We start from the raw sequence: 17614 nt of genomic DNA on the forward strand, positions 1-17614 counted from the left end.
AGGCTGGAGTGCAGTGGTGTGATCTTGGCTCTCTGCAACCTCCACCTCCTGGGTTCAAAGGATTCTCATGCCTCAGCCTCCTGAGTAGCTGGGATTACGTGTTCACCACTCTGCCTGGCTAATTTTTGTATTTTTACTATAAACAGTGTTTCACCATGTTGCCCAGGCTGGTCTTGAGCTCCTGGCCTCAGGTGGTCCACCCCACCTTGGCCTCCCAAAGTGCTGGGATTACAGGCATGAGCCACTGTGCCCAGCCAGATGCCATACATGTCTAACAAAATATTAGCATGCTTTTTTTGTAGATATTGACAACGTAATTCTAAAATATTTATGAGAATTCAAAGGTAGCAGGGTAGTAAAAAGATTGTAAAAAAATAAGAAAAAAATTTGTTCACTTACATTATCCAATTTTCAGACTTACTATAAAGCTACAATAATTAAAACAGTGTGGTATTGGTGAAATAATTTGCATAAATCAGTAGAAGAGAATAAAAATCCCAGAAATAGACTCATACAATCAAGTGACTTCTGCAATGTGTTAAAAATTTAATAAAAAAGATAGCAATTTTACCAAATAGTGCTGACATTTTTTGATGACTGTTTGAAAAAATTCTATACCAATATCTCACACCTTACACAAGAATTAACTCAAAATGGATCATAAACCCAATTGTCAAAATGAAAAAGTTTAATACCTTTAGAAGAAATTATAAGATAAATTCTACATGACCTTGTGTTTGACAATGAGCTTTTAGACATAATATCAAAAGCATTATCCCTGAAAAAAAAAAAACACATTAAACTTTATCAAACCTAAAATCTTTTGCTTTGCAAAACACATTGTTAAAAGATGACAAGATAAGACACAAATTAAGAGAAAATATTTCCAAATCACATATCAGATACAAACAAAGTTTTATCCAGAATAAACAAGGAACACTTAAAACTCAACAATTGGGGGAAAAAATAAAATGATGGATAAAAAACTCAGACACTTCACCAAAGATACACTGATGGAAGATAAGCATATGAAAAGACACTCAACATCATGTGTTATTAGGCAAATTCAAATTAAAACATAACACTGACAACACCAAATGCTTGCAAGTTTGTAAAATAACAGGATATTTCATTCATGGACAGGAATGCAAAATAATACAGCCTCTTTGAAGACAGTTTGGTAGTTACTTATAAAGTAAAAACAAACAAACATAGAATTATCAAGGGCCCATTAATAACAGCCCTAGGTATTTACCCCAGTGAACTGAAAATGCATGTTCACACAAAAACCTGTATGAAAGTGTTTATAACACTTTTTTACTCATGATCACCTAAAATTAGAAGCAACAAAGAGCCTTCTAATAGGTGAGTGGAAAAACAAACTGTGTTACATCCATAAAAGAACATATTATTTGGTGATAAAAAAGGAACCAAGGATTAATTTATGCAGCGTGAATGAAATTTAAATGCATTTTGCTAAATTTAAAAAAATCAGACTAAAAATCTACATATTGAATGGTTTCATTTATATGACATTCTAGAAAAGGCAAAAATATGAGGTCAGAAAAAACATATTTTTTCCCACCTTTTTTTCATAGGGCAGGATTGACAACAAAAGGATGCACAGGATAATTGTCGGGGTAATGTAACTATTCTGTGTGACACTGAAGTGGTAAGTACATAATGCCTGCATTTGTCCAAACACAGAACAGAACTTTACATAACAAAGACTGAACTTCAATGTATACAAAATTTAAAAAAATCAACCAGTAGATTTGGAAGCTAAGGATGAAATACAAAATCTATATTGCAACAGTATGACCTCACTGAAGGTGTTGGAGGGAAAAAAAAGTTAACATATGTAATTTAGTAATGCCGAAAAATGGTGATTTGATTGCAAACTTTAGGGTTAAATACAAAAACAACTTTACAAAAACACTATTGGCTGGTTGGTAAAGTTGTTTCTTGCAGAATTATAGTTTAACAATTCTGTAATTGCTTTACATAAGTACTGGGATTGAACTTGTAAGTAAATAAGAAATAGATGGTGGGAGCTAAACTTCTCAAAGTTGAAGACAGAAGTTCCAGAAAAACGAAAGGTTAAGGCTAGAATAAACCATGTGAAACTTTAATATGGTAAGAGAATCAGTGTAAACGTGTATAGCTTAAATAGATACAGATGGACAAATATGGAAATAAAGATAGATATGTGTGTACGCATGGGTTAGTATCCTTATATATATTTTTCTAACTGTGTCAACTGAGAGGACTTGAAAGCAATGACCCTAGTAGTATTAATCACCCCAGTACACATATCTAGGCTTCTAGGTACCATTTCCCAATTAAAAAAAAGAATTAGAAATCTTAGAAGAAATTGTTGATATTAGAGCTGTGGTATAAAATAAGCAAGATAAGCCCGAAACATCTTTTAGGATCAGAAAGAAAAGTAGTACTCAGAAAATAAAAGGACAGAGGCATTATAAAGGGACACGGGAGCCAACCTGAGAGATCTTCCAATAATCAGTTGGAACAATTTTTACCACAAAATAAATAATATAGTATTGGGTTGTAACACAAATAATAAATCTTTATGTGTTTACACTAATGTAGATAAATGAATGAATAAATAAATAAATGTGGGAGAATAGGCAAACCTTCCTAGCAGTAAAATTCCAAATAATTTATGTATATACTATCTTTTCCAGAGATGGGGCTTAACTTCCTATCCCCCATTGCATGTGGTCTTGCTTCCAGAGAATAGAATATAAAAAAGAGTTGCAGGGGAAGTAACTTTTTAACAATAAATTTGACGAACAATACCTGGGAGAGGGGATCATGGTTAACATAAGTGGTAAGTCATGTTGATATCATGCATCCTTGATATGATTTGATGAAAATAGCACTTTATTTCTGTGTTGTTCTTCCCAAAAATACATTGAGGAAAACATTAGACAAACCCCAATTGAGGGACTTCCCACAAAAATTAGTGATAAATACACCCTAAAACTGCCAAGGTCATAAAAAAAAGAGGAAAGCCGGAGAAACTTCCCCAGCAAGAAAGAAGCCTAAGAAGACATGATTACTAAATGTAATGTGGTCCCTTGGATGAGATTCAGGAACATAGAAAGGATTCTAGGTAAAAGTTAAGGGCACTTGTACAAAGCTCAAACTTTATATAATAATAGTCCATCAATAATGTTTCACTAGTTGTGATAATCTACAATGGTAATGTAAGATGCTAACAACAGGTAATATTGAGTCTGAAGCATGCATGAACCCTATGTTATGACTTAGCAACTTTTCTGTACATCTAAAATCTTATATGTATATATAATTTTTGTATTCTGTATGCAAAATGTATGCCAAAGAAATCTACAGACTTGATTTTCAGTGTAGCACGTAAGGAGCTTAGAAGTCACCACTTCATCCTAACAAGTAAAAAGATGAACAAACTTAAAAAGAAAAAAGAAAAACACTAACTTTTCTTAGATTTGTTAAAGAGGTACAGTCACAGGGCAAAACACTTTCCATATGAATGAAGAGACAGATAGGCAGATACAGAGAATCGCAATTACTGGAACAGATACATCCAGGGAACTAGTGCTGGTGTGGGAAAGCCTGAACAGTAATTGATAAAATTTTGGAGGCTCAGCATAAACAAAATCCTGAGTTAAAAATGCCATGAAGATCCAGTCACAGGGGGACCCTACACTTATGTGGGTTTTACCTACAGGAGTTTGACATGGTTCCCACAGAGGATATCAGAGAAAAATCCCCTGTTGCTCTCAGCAGGAGGAAAGGGAAAAATTTTGAAATATGCCAGACCATTCTGTTCTTAAAATGGCTTGCCTTTAGGAAAAATTATTTTACAAGAGCCTAACTGGCTGGAGTTTTATCATATCCTAACCAACCTGGAAGAAAAAGCCTACCCAACTCCAACTAGTCCTTGCCTTCCACATGGGGGAAAGAAATACACAATTTCAGCACCTTCCAGACATCCTGTCCCACCTAAGAGTGAGGGAGGTGATGAGAAGCTCTTGTAAAGTTCAGTCTAGGAGCACAGGCTCACTTAACATAATCATAGGATGGTAGAACGCTTCCTGTCTTAGGCTGTCTTTGCACTGCTATAAAGAAATACCTGCAACTGGGTAGTTTATGAAGAAAACAAGTTTAATGTTCTCACAGTTATGCAGGCTCTACAAGAAGCATTACACTGGCATCTTCTCAGCTTCTGGTGAGACCTTAGGAAACTTGCAATCATGGCAGAAGGTGAAGGGGGAGCCAGTGTTCCATAGAAAAAATGGGAGCAAGAAAGGGAGAAGGGAGAGGTGCCACAGGTTTTTAAACAACCATATCTCATGTAAAATTACTCATCACCAAGGAGATGGCACTGAGACATTCATGAAGGATCCATTCTTATGACCCAATTACCTCCTATCAGGCCTAACCTCCAACAATGGGGATTACAATTCTATATGAGATTTTCAGGGAACAACATGCAAACTGTATTATTTTTCCCCTGGCCCCTCAAATCTCATGTTCTCCTCACATTGCCAAATACAATCATCTTCTGTCAATAGGCCCCCAAAAGTCTGAACTATTTCCAGCATTAACTCGTAAGTTCACAGACCAAAGTCTTATCTGAGACAAGGCAATACCCTTCCACATATGCATCTGTAAAATCAAAAGCAAGTTATCTGCTTCCAAGATACAATAAGGTATAGGCATTAGTTAAACACGCCCATTTCGTAAGGGAGAAATGGGTCAAAATTGTAGGGACATGGACGCAGCTGGAAACCATCATTCTTAGCAAACTATCACAAGAAGAGAAAACCAAACACCGCATGTTCTCACTCATAGGTGGGAACTGAACAATGAGATCACTTGGACTCGGGAAGGGGAACATCACACACTGGGGCCTATCATGGGGAGGGGGAGGGGGGAGGGATTGCATTGGGGAGTTATACATGATATAAATGATGAACTGATGGGTGCTGACGAGTTGATGGGTGCAGCACACCAACATGGCACAAGTATACATATGTAACAAACCTGCACGTTATGCACATGTACCCTAGAACTTAAAGTATAATAAAAATAAATAAATAAAAAATAATAAAAAAAAAAGAAAGAAGCTAAAGTCCCATGCAAGTCTGAAACCCAGCAGTGCAGTCATTAAATCTTAAATCTCCAAAATAATCTTATTTGACTCTGTGTTCCACATCCAGGGCACACAGCAGCAAGGGGTTGGCGCTCAAGTACCTGGGGACTTCTGCCTGTGTGGCTTTGCAGGGTATGGCCACCATGGCTGCTCTCATGGATTGGAGTTAAGTGCCTGTGGCTTTTCCATAGGCAGAGTCCAAGCTGCTGGTGGATCTACCATTCTGGCATATCGAAGGCTGTGGCTTCCTTCTCACAGCTCCAGAAAGCAGTGCCCCACTGGGGACTCTGTGTGGGGCCTTCAACCCCATCTTTCCCCTCTGCACTGCCCTAGTAGAGGTTCTCTGTGAGGGTTCCTTCCCTGCAGGAATCTTCTGCCTGGGCATCCAGGCTTTCTCATACATACTCTGATAGATAGATGGAGTCTGCCAAGCCTCCTTCACTCTTTTATTCGGTGGGCCTGCAGGTTTAACATCACAGGAAAGCCACTAAGGCTTACAGCTTGCACACTCACCCTCTGAAGCAGCAGCCCAAGCTTTATCTGGGACCCTTTCAGCTGAGGCTGCAGCACAAATGGCCTGGATGCTGGGAGCAGTGTCCCAAGGGTAAATAGAGCATCAGAGGCCTGAGTCTGGCCCACGAAACTATTTTTTACTCCTAGGTCTCTGGGCCTGTGATGAGAGAAGGGACTGCCCCAAAGATCTCTGAAATGCCTTCAAGGACTTTTCCATTGTCTTGGCTATTAGCCCTTGACTCTGTTTTAGACATACTAATATCTCTGTAAGTGGTTGCTTTGCACCCTGTTTGGATTCTCCCCCAATGCAAAAGCTTTTACTTTCTCTGCCATATGGTCAGGCTGCAAATTTCCTAAGGTTTTATGTTCTGCTTCTATTTTAAATAGAACTTCTAACTTTAAATCATGTGTTTGTTTCTGCATCTGAGTGCAGCTTATTAGAAGCCGCCAGGCCACATCTTAAATGCTTTGCTCCTTAGAAATTACTTCCACCAGATACCATAAGTCATCACTTTTAAGTTTAAAGTTCCATAGATCCCTAGGGCATGAACACAATATAGCCAAGTACTTTACTAATGCATAACAAAGATGACCTTTGCTCCAGTTTCCAATAAGTTCCTCATTACCATCTGAGACCTTGTCAGCCTGGACTTCACTGTCTATATCACTATCACTCTTTTGGTCATAATGAATTAATCAGTCTCTAAGAAGTTCCACATTTTCCTTTATCTTTCTGTCTTCTTCTGAGCCCTCCAGACTCTTCAAACCATGACCTATTACCCAGATCCAAAGCCTCTTCCTCATTTTAAGGTATTTTTGTTTAAACAACAACTCCTGGTACCAATTTTCTGTATTAGGCTGTTTTTGTATTACTATAAAGAAATACCTGAGACTGGGTATCTTACGAAGAAAACATGTTTGATTGGCTCATGGTTCTGCTGGCTGTACAGGAAGCATAGTGCTGATATCAGCTTGGCTTCTGGAAAGACCCAAGGTTGCTTATAATTATGGTGCAAGGCAAAAAGGGGGTGGGTATATTACATGACAAGAGTGGGAGAAAAAAGAGAGAAGGGGGAGGTGCCACACATTTTAAACAACCAGATCTCATGTCAACTCATTCAGCGCCAAGGGGATGGCATGAAGCCATTCATGAGGGAACTGCCCCCATGGTTCAATCACCATCCATCAGGTCCCACATCTAACACTGAAGATTACAATTCAGCAGAAGATTTAGAGGGAACAACAGTCAATCTATATCGCTTCTGGCCTGCCACATCTTTCCATTACATTATGAATGGCTTATTTACTAATAGTTCCTTTTACCCAGTGTATAATGTCTTGCTTTCAACAAAAGATTACAAGGCATACTAAAAGGGGTAAAACAAAGCAAAGCAAATATATATACACACATATATGCTTATGTATGCACGTGTATAAATAAATGAGGGTAATGTTATAAGAAATAAGAGAAAAGAATGAGAAATATTTTATCATTATAAGGTAATTAACCTACCTGTGTAGTGGAGTAGGGTTATTTGAAAGTGGACCTGGCCAGGTGCAGTGGCTTATGCCTGTAATCCTACCATTTTGAGAGGCTGAGGCAGAGGGTCACATGAGGCCAGAAGTTCAAAACCAGCCTGGGCAACATAGAGAGACCCTATCTCTACAAAAATATAAATAAATAAATAAATAAATAAATAAATAAATAAATAAATAAATAAATAAACGAAGAGAAAGTGAATTTGGATTAGTTGTAAATTATAGCAAAAAATATATTAACAACAGCAATAAAAGTAAAAAATGTAATTGGTATGTTAAGAAATGAGATCATATACAATGCTCACTTAAAACTATCAAAGGCAGAAAAAGTGTGAAATAAAATATTGAAACAAAGAACAGGAGAAAAAATAGAAAACAGTAATAAGTGTGGTAGATAATATTCTAAATATATTAATAATCACCTTTAACTCCAATGATCTCCCAACGAAAAGACAGACATTATCAGAATGAATTAAAAACAAGGTTCAACTATATTGTTGCCTACAAGAAACCCACTTTAAACATAAAAACACATATAGGTTAAAAGTAAAGAGATGGAGAAAGATATACTATGCTAACACTAATCAAAAGAAAGCTGAAATATCTATATTAATTTTAGGCATGGCAGAATTTAGAGCAAAGAAAGTTATCAAGGATAAAGAAGGACATTAAATAACAATGAAAAGGATAAGTCTCTAATAACACAGCAATTCTTAATGTGTATACACATAACAATAAATATTCAAAATACATGATGCAAAAACTGACAGAACTGTAAGAAGATGCAGATGAATATACTATTATATTTGGAAATCTTAACATCTCTTTATCAGAAATGAACAGATTCAATGGGCAGGAAATTAATCAGAATAAAGTTGAACATGACAGCACCATCAATCATTTCGATATAATCACAATCTATAAACTATTTTATACAAAACCATTAAATTGTACATTGTTCTCCAACTCACATGGGATAGTCACAATATAATTCAAACCCTGTGCCATAAAACACACTCTTACAAATTAAAAAGAAGATAAATAATGTCTGTTCTCATACTACGATGAAAGTAAACTAGAAATTATTAATAGAAAAATAGCTGTAAAACTCCCAAATATTTGGAAATTAAACAACACACTTCTAAATAACACATAAGACAAAGAAGAAACCTCAAAAGAAATTAAAACTCAATTTGAACTAAATTCAAATGGAACTTACTAAAATATGGGAGATACAGCAAAAATAAGTGTTTAGTAGGAAATTCACAGCATTTAATGCACATATTAGAAAACAAGAAAGATCTAAAATCAATCATTCAGGCTTCTGAGGTAGGAAACTGAGAAAATAAATGCAAATTAAATTCAAAGTAAGCAGAAAAAGGAAATAATAAACATTTGATTAGAAGTCAAAATTGAAAATAGAAAATCAGTAGAAAAAGCAACACACGCAAAAGCAGGTTCTTTGAAAAGATCAAAAATTGATAAACCTGTAGCCAGGCTAGCTAAGAAAATGAGAAGACATAAACTATTAATATCAGAAATAAAAGAGTGGTTCATCACTTCAGATCCCATACACATGCACATTAAAAGAATAATCAAAACTATTATGAACATTTATATATCCAAAGATTTGATAACCTAGATAAACTGGACCAATTCCTTGAAAGACACAACCTTCCCAAATTCACACCAGAAGAAATAGACAACTTGAATAAGGCTGCCCCATTTAAGGAAATTGGCTCAATAATTATTAGCCCTCCAAAACATTAAGCAGTGAGCCATATAGATGGGTCCGTTGGTGAATTCTACCAAATATTTAGGAAAGAAATTATACCAAATATTCTATTCTCTCTTCCAGAGAGTAGAAGCCTCTTAACTCATAACACCTCTTAACTCATATTATGAGGCCAGTATTGCCTTAATACCAAAAATATTACAAGAAAAACATACACAGCAATATCTGTCATAAAGATAAATGCAAAAATCCTTAAAAATTAGCAAATTGAATACGACAATGTATAAGAAATATTATACATGACTAACAAGTGAGATTTATCCCAGGTGTGAAAGTCTGGTTCAACATCCAAAAGTCAATTAAGGTAATCAATCACATCAACAGCCTAAAGAAAAAGAATCGCATGATCATATCAATAAATTCAGTAAAAACAGGTGATAAAATCAACACTCATATATGATTTTTAAAAAGTAAGCAAACTAGGAATAGGAAGAGGAACTTCCTCAATTTGATAAAGAACATTTACAAAAAATTAACAGATAACATTATACTTAATGGTGAAAAACTTGAAGGTTTCCTGCAAAGTTCAGGAATAATAAAAAGATGTCTCCTTTCATCACACTTTTTCTTTTTCTTTTAAATTTGTGTGGTTACATGGTAGGTGTATATATTTATAGGGTAAATGAGATACTTTCATAATAGTTAACTTGGTATGATCCCATTTGTCCATTTTTGCTTTGATTGCCTGTACTTGTGAGAAATTAAGAAATTTTGCATACAGGCATGCAACACATAATTTATCAAATCATAGTAAATGGAGCTGAATGATGAGAACACATGGACACATAGAGGGGAACAACACATATTGGTGCCTGTCAGGGAGGTCGGGGAAAATGAGAGCATAGCTAACGGATGCTGGGCTTACTAGCTAGGTGAAGAGTTGATCTGTGCAGCAAGCCACCATGGCACACGTTTACCTATGTAACAAACCAGCATATCCTGCGCATTTATCCTGGAACTTAAAAGTCAATGGAAAAAAAATGCTGGTAAATGGAGTGTCCATGCCCTCAAGCATTTATCCTTTGTGTTATAAACAATTAAATTCTACTTTTAGTTATTTTAAAATGTAGAATTAAGTTATTATTGACTATAGTCACCCTGTTCTGCTAGCAAATACTATATCTTACTCATTTTTTCTAACTACTTTTTGTGCCTATTAGAATCCCCACTTCCCCTGCAAATTGCCCCATTACCCTTCCCAGCCTACAATATCCATCCTTCTTCTATCTCCATTATTTCAACTCTTTTAATTTTTAGATCCCATAAATAAGGGAAAACATGTGACATTTGTCTTTCTATATCTGGGTTATTTCGCTTAACATAATGACCTCCAGTTCCATCCATATTGTTGCAAATAATAGGAACTCATTCTTTTTTATGGCTGAGTAGTACTCCATTGTGTATAAGTACCACATTTTCTTTATTCAAACTTCTGTTGGACACTTAGGTTGTTTCCAAATACTGGCTATCGTGAATAGTGCTGCAACAAATACGGGAGTGCAGATATCTTTTTGATATACCTATTTTCTTTTTCTTTTTTTCTTTTTTTTTTTTTTTTTTTGGTATATATCCAGCAGAGGGATTTCTGGATCCTGTGGTAGCTCTATTTTTAGTTTTTTGAGGAACAGCCAAACTGTCCTTCATAGTGGATGTACTAATTTACATCCCCACCAACAAGTGTACAAGGGTTCCCTTTTCTCCACATTTTTACCAGTATTTTTTATTGCCTGATTTTTGGATATAAGCCATTTTAATTGGGGAGATAATATCATCTTGTAGTTTGTTTTGCCTTTCTCTGATTATTCATTATATTGAGCACCTTTTCATATTCCTGTTTGCCATTTCTATGTCTTCTTTAAATGTCTATTCAGATATTTTGCCCATTTTTAGTTGGATGGATTCTTTTTTCTATAGTTTTTTGAGCTTCTTGTTATTGATTCCTTCTCAGATGAGTAGTTTGCAGGTATTTTTCTCTCATTCTGTGGGTTATCTCTTCACTTTGTTTATTGTCTTGTTTTCTGTGCAGAAGCTTTCTAATTTGATACGATCCCATTTGTCCATTTTTGCTTTGGTTGCCTATGCTTGTGCGTATTACTCCCAAAATTTTGCCCATATCAATATCCTGGAGATTTTTCCCTTATGTTTTCTTGTTGTAGTTTCATGGTTTGAAGTCTTAGATTTAAGTCTTTAAACCATTTTGATTTGATTTTTTTATATGGTAAGAGATAGAGGTCTACTTTTATTGTTCTTCATACGGCTATCCAGTTTTCCAGAATCATTTATAGAAGAGACTGGCTTTTCCCCAATCTATGGTCTTGGCACCTTTGTCAAAAACGAGTTCATTGTAGGTGTGTAGATTTGTTTCTGGGTTTTTTATTTTGTTTCATTGTTATATGTGTCTGTTTTTATGCTGATATGCTGTTTTTGTTACTATATCTGTGTAATACAATTTGAAGTCAGCTAATGTCATTCTTCTGGTTTTCTTTTTTTGGCTCAGGATAACTTTGGCTACTCTGGGTCTTTTGTGTTTCATATAGTTTTAGGATTAAAAGAAAGTCTTTGAAGAATGTCATTGGTATTTTGATAAGGATTGCTTTGAATCTGCAGATTGCTTCAGGGAGCATGGACATTTTAAAAATGTTGACTCTTTCAACTCATAAACATGGAATATTTTTGCATTTTTGGTGTCTGCTTCAATTTCTTTTATCAATATTTTGTAGTTTTCATTGTAGAGGTCTTTAACTTCTTTTATTAGTTCCTAGGTATTTAATTTTATGGGCAGATATTGCAAATGAGATTACTTTTTAAATTTCATTTTTGCATTGTTCACTTTTGGCATATAGAAATGCTACTGTTTTTGTATGATGATTTTGTATTCTGCAACTTTACTGAATTTGTTTATTAGTTCTAACTTTTTTGGTATTTAACTTTAGATCTTTAAAAATATAAGAACAAGTCACCTGCAAACAAGGATACTATGATTTCTTCCTTCCCAATTTCAATGCTCTTTCTTTCTTTCTTTTATTTTTTTTTGAAATGGAGCCTTGCTCTTTTGCCCAGGCTGGAACGCAGTTGCGTGATCTTAGCTCATTGCAACCTCCACCTCCCAGGTTCAAGCGATCCTCCTGCCTTATCCTCCCAAGTAGGTGGGACCACAGGTGAGTGCCACCATGCCAGGCCATTTTTGTTGTTGTTGTTGTTTTGGTATTTTTAGTAGAGACGATAATCCTGCCATGTTAGCTAGGCTGGTCACGAACTCCTGACCTCAGGTGATCTGCCTGCCTCAGCCTCCCAATGTGCTGGGATTACAGGCGTGAGCCACCACACCTGACCAGAATGCTCTTTATTTTATTTTCTTCTTTGATTACTCTATTTAGGACTTTCAGTACTATGTTGAATAACAGTGGTGGAAGTGGGCATCCTTGTTGTGTTTCAGATCTTAGAAGAAAAGCTTTCAGTTTTCCTCCATTCAGTATGATGCTAGCTGTGAGTCTGTCATTTACGGGTTTTATTATGTTGAGGTATGTTTATTTTTAATGTCTATTTATTTATTTATTTATTTATTTATTTATTGAGACAGAGTCTTGCCCAGTAACCAGGTTGGAGTGCAGTGGCGATCTCGGCTCACTGCAACCTCCACCTCCCAGGTTCAAGTGATTCCCCTGCCTCAGCCTCCCAAGTAGCTGGGATTACAGGTGTGCGCCACCATGCCCAGTTAATTTTTTGTATTTTAGTAGAGACGGGGTTTTACCACGTTGGCCAGGATGGTCAAAATCTCCTGACCTCGTGATCTATCCGCCTCAACCTCCCAAAGTACTGGGATTACAGGTGTGAACCACCCCACCTGGCTGAGGTATGTTTATTTTAAACCAATTTTTTTCAGAGTCTTTACCATTAAGGGATGTTGAATTATATCAAATGCTTTTTCAGCATCAATAGAAAAAAATCTTATGGTTTTGTTCTTTATGCTGTTGATATGATGTATCACGTTGATTGATTTGTGAATGTTAGATCATCCTTGAATCAGTGGGATGAATCTCACTTGTTCACAAGGAATGATCTTTTTAATGTATTGCTGAATTCAGTTTGCCAGTATTTTCCTGAGGATGTTCGTATCAATATTCATGAGAGATATTGGTCTGACTTTTTGTTTGTTTTATTCTTTGATGTGTCTTTGTTTGTTTTTGGTATCCGGGTAATATTGGCATTGTAGAAAGAGTTTGGAAGTATTTTCTCCTTCTCTATTTATTTGAAATAGTTGAGTAGGATCACTATTAGTTCTTCTTTAAATGTTTGCTTGAATTCAGCCATGAATCCTACATGTCCAGGACTTTTTCTTACTGGGACATTTTTATTACAGCTTTGATCTCATTATTCGTTATTGTTATGTTCAGGTTTTGGATGTATTCGTAGTTCAATCTTGATAGGTTTATATGTCTAGGAATTTATTCATTTTCTCTAGATTTTCCAATTGATTGGCATATAGTTGCTCATAGTAGCAACTAATGATCTTTAAATGTCTGCAGTATCATTTATAATGTCTCCTTTTTCATTTCTGATTTTATTTGTATCTTCTCCCTTTTTCTTAGTCTGGCTAAAAGTCTCTCAAATTTTATTTATCTTTTCAGAAATGCAATTTTCCTTTTTATTGATATATTGTATTATTTATCTCAATTTTATTCAGTTTTGCTCTGATCTCTATTATTTCTTTTCTTCTACTAGTTTGGGGATTAGTCTGCTCTTGCTTTTCTAGTTCTTTAACGTGCATCATTAGGTTATTTATTTGAAACTTTTTTCTTTTTTGATGTAGGCATTTATAGCTATAAATTTGTATAATTTGTATCCTATGGGATACAATGAAATTTGTAAAATTTCTCGTTAATTTCTTCACTGACCCACTGATCATTCAGGAGTGTATCATTTAATTTCCACTTGTTTGTATAGTTTCAAAAATTATTCTTGCTACTGATTTCTAGTTTTGTTCGATTGTGGTCAGGTAAGGAACTTGGTGTTATTTCAATTTTAAAAAATGTGTTCAGACTTGTTCTGTGATCTATCATATGGTATATCTTTGAGAATAATCCATGTGCTGAGGAAAAGAACATGTATTCTCCAGCCATTGAAAAAAATGTTCTGTAAATATTGATTAGGTCCATTTGTTCTATAGTGTAGATTAAGTCCAATGTTCCTTTGCAGATTTTCTGTCTGGGATATCTGTCCCGTGCTGAAAGTAGGTTGCTTATATATCCAGCTATTATTTTATTGAGGTCTATCTCTTTAGTTCTAATAATATTTCGTGTGTGTGTGTGTGTGTGTGTGTGTGTGTGTGTGTGTTGCTCCAGCATTGGGTGCGTATATATTTACAATTGTCATATCCTCTTGTTGAATTGACCCCTTTATTATTATGTGATGACCTTCTCCGGATCTTCTTAAAGTTTTTCATCACACCTTTCACCATCACACTGGAAATTTAATTCATGCTATAAGACTAGAATATGAAATAAAACCCACACAAATTGGACATAAATAAATAAATAAAATGGCAATTTTTAGATGATATTATCATAAATGTAGAAAATCTGTAAGAACAAAGAAAAAACTTTCTGAACCTAATAAATTATTATAGCAAGCTTTCAAGATACATGGTTTATATGCAAACATAATTTTATTTCCAAAATAACTGAAAATATGTGCAATTTGAAACTAAAAGAACTTTACCATTTTTATGAACAGCCCCTAAAAAGAAATGGGTATAAATGTAACAAAATACATACAATGTATGTGTAAAGAAAACACAAAAATTCAGATAAAAATATCACAGAAGAGCTAAATAAATTAAGAGACATTTCATGTTTATGATTAGGAAGAGTCAATATTGTCAAGATATCAGCTTTTCTCTACTTAATCTATAGATTCCATGCAACCTCAGTCGAAATTCCAGCAGGTTATTTTGTAGATATCAACAGAATGTTTCTAAAGTTAATATGGAGACACAAAAGACCCATAAGGGTCAACTCAATACTGATGAAAAACAAAATCAAGGAACTGATACTACTTTACTTCAAGACTTACTATAAAGCTACAGTAATCAAGACAGTGTGATAGTGTTAAAAGAATATACAAATAGATCAATAGAACGGAATAAGGAACCAAGAAATAAACTCACATAAATATAATCAACTGATCATGACAATGGAGCAAAGACTATGATGGGGCAAGAATAGCCTTTTCAATAAATGGTGCTGGAACAACTGGACATCCATGTGCAAAAAAAGTAAATCTAAGCAAAGACATTACATCTTGCATAAAATTAACTTAAAATGAATTATAGACCCAAATGTAAAACGCAGAGTATAAAACTCCTAGAATATAACATAGGAAAAAATCCAGATGACCTTGTGTGTAATAATGATGACTTTTTAGATTCAATACCAAAGGCATTATCCATGATAACTCAGATTTCATTGAAATTAAAAGTTTCTTCTCTGTGAAAAGCACTGTCAAAATATTGAGAAGACAAGGTACAGTCTTGGATAATATATTTGCAAAAGAAGTATTTGATAAAGGACCTACCCAAAATATACGAAGAACTCCTAAATCTTAACAATAAGAAAACGAACAACTGGGCTAAAAAATGAGCAAAAGTCTTGAATAGATACCTCATGAAAGAAGATATACAGATACCAAGTGAGCATATGAAATGATGCTCCACATCATATGTCATTATGGTATTATGAATTAAAACAGCAATGATATTTTACTACACATCTATTAGAATGGGAAATATACAAAACTAACAATACCAAATTCTCATGAGGAGGCAGATCTACAGGAATTTTCATTCATTGCTCATGGATATGTAAAATGTTACAGCCACCTTGGATGACAGTTTGGGAGTTTCTTACAAAACTAAACATACTCATACCATATTATCTGACAGTGTTTCTCCTTGGTATTTATCCAACTTAATTGAAAACTTATATCCACACAAAAACTGCATACAGGTGTTTATAGAAGCGTAATTCATATTTGCCCAAATTTGGAAGAAGCAAGATGTAATTGGGTAAATCAGTGGATAAAGTACGGTATATCCTAAAGATGGAACATTTTTTAGCACTAAAAAGAAATGCACTACTAAGCCATGAAAAAATATGGAGAAAACTGAATCACTTATAGCAGTGGTGCCCAACCATTTTGGCTACAGAAACCTGTATTTTGGAAGAAAATGTTTCTTTTCTTTTTTTTAAGATGGAGTCTCACCCTGTTGCCCAGGATGGAGTGTAACAGCACGATCTTGGCTCACTCCAACCTCTACCTCCCAGGTTCAAGCGATTCTCCTGCCTCAGCTTCCCAAGTACCCAGGATTACAGGAACCTGCCACCATGCCTGGCTAATATTTGTATTTTTAGTAGAGATGGGGTTTCACCATGCTGGCCAGGCTGGTCTCCAACTCCCAACCTCAGGTGATCTGCTTGCCTCAGCCTCCCAAAGTGCTGGGGTTACAGGCATGACCCACCATGCCTGGCCGGAAGACCATTTTTTCTGTGGAACCAAGGAGGGGGAAGATTTTGGGATAATTCAAGTGCATTACATTTATTGTGCATTTTATTTATATTATAATTACTTTGTAATATATAATAAAATAATTATATAACTCACCATAATGTAGTATCAGTGGTAACCCTGAGTTTGTTTTCTTGAAGCTAGACAGTCCCACCTGCGTGTGATAGGAGACACTGACAGATCATCAGGCACTAGATTTTCATAAGGTGCATGCAACCTAGATTGCTCACATATGCAGTTCACATTAGGGTTTGTGGTCCTATGAGAATCTAATGCTGCTGCTGATGTGACAGGAGGCAGAGCTCAGACAGTAATGCAAGTGATTGGGAGAAGCTGTAAATACAGATGAAACTTTGCTCACTCACCTGCTTCTCACCTGCTGTGCAGCCAATTTCCTAAGAGGCCATGGACCAGTACCAGTCTATGGCCCAGGGGTTGGGGACCCCTGACTTGTAAAGAGGTACCTGAGATGCAGCCACAAGTATGTAGCAAATTATTGGCACTTGTCCACCCATGGCTATTGTTTTAAATTATCACAAGTTAGAGACTAAGATGAAGGAAAACATTTCAAAATGAAGCCTGAAGAATTGAACTACAAAGCTGTGTAGTTCAAGGGAAACACATTCTCAAACTCAAAGATTTCTAGCCAGGGTTGACTTTGAGGTAGGAGGTAGGACTTGATTTCAGAGGCTGGGCTTGGACACCAGACCAAATTGAGTTCTAGTGAAAACAAGGACAGGGCAGAAGCAACTTTCCATAAGACATACCCACCAGTGTGCCATGTCAGTTTACCATTACCATGGCAAGACCCAAAAGTTACAACCCCTTTTCATGGAAATGACCTGACAAACTGGAATCTGCCATACTTTTCCTAGACATTTCTGCATAGGCTGTTCCTTAATTTGCATATAATTAAATGTGGTTATAAATATGACTACAGAACTGCCTCTGAGCTGCTACTCTGGGCACACTAACTATGGGGTTGCCCTGCACTGCAAGGAGCAGTACATTGTTGCTATACACTGCTGATTAAATAAAAGTTG

This window comes from Piliocolobus tephrosceles, chromosome 12 (assembly GCF_002776525.5).
Source record: "Piliocolobus tephrosceles isolate RC106 chromosome 12, ASM277652v3, whole genome shotgun sequence".
NCBI lineage: Eukaryota > Metazoa > Chordata > Mammalia > Primates > Cercopithecidae > Piliocolobus > Piliocolobus tephrosceles.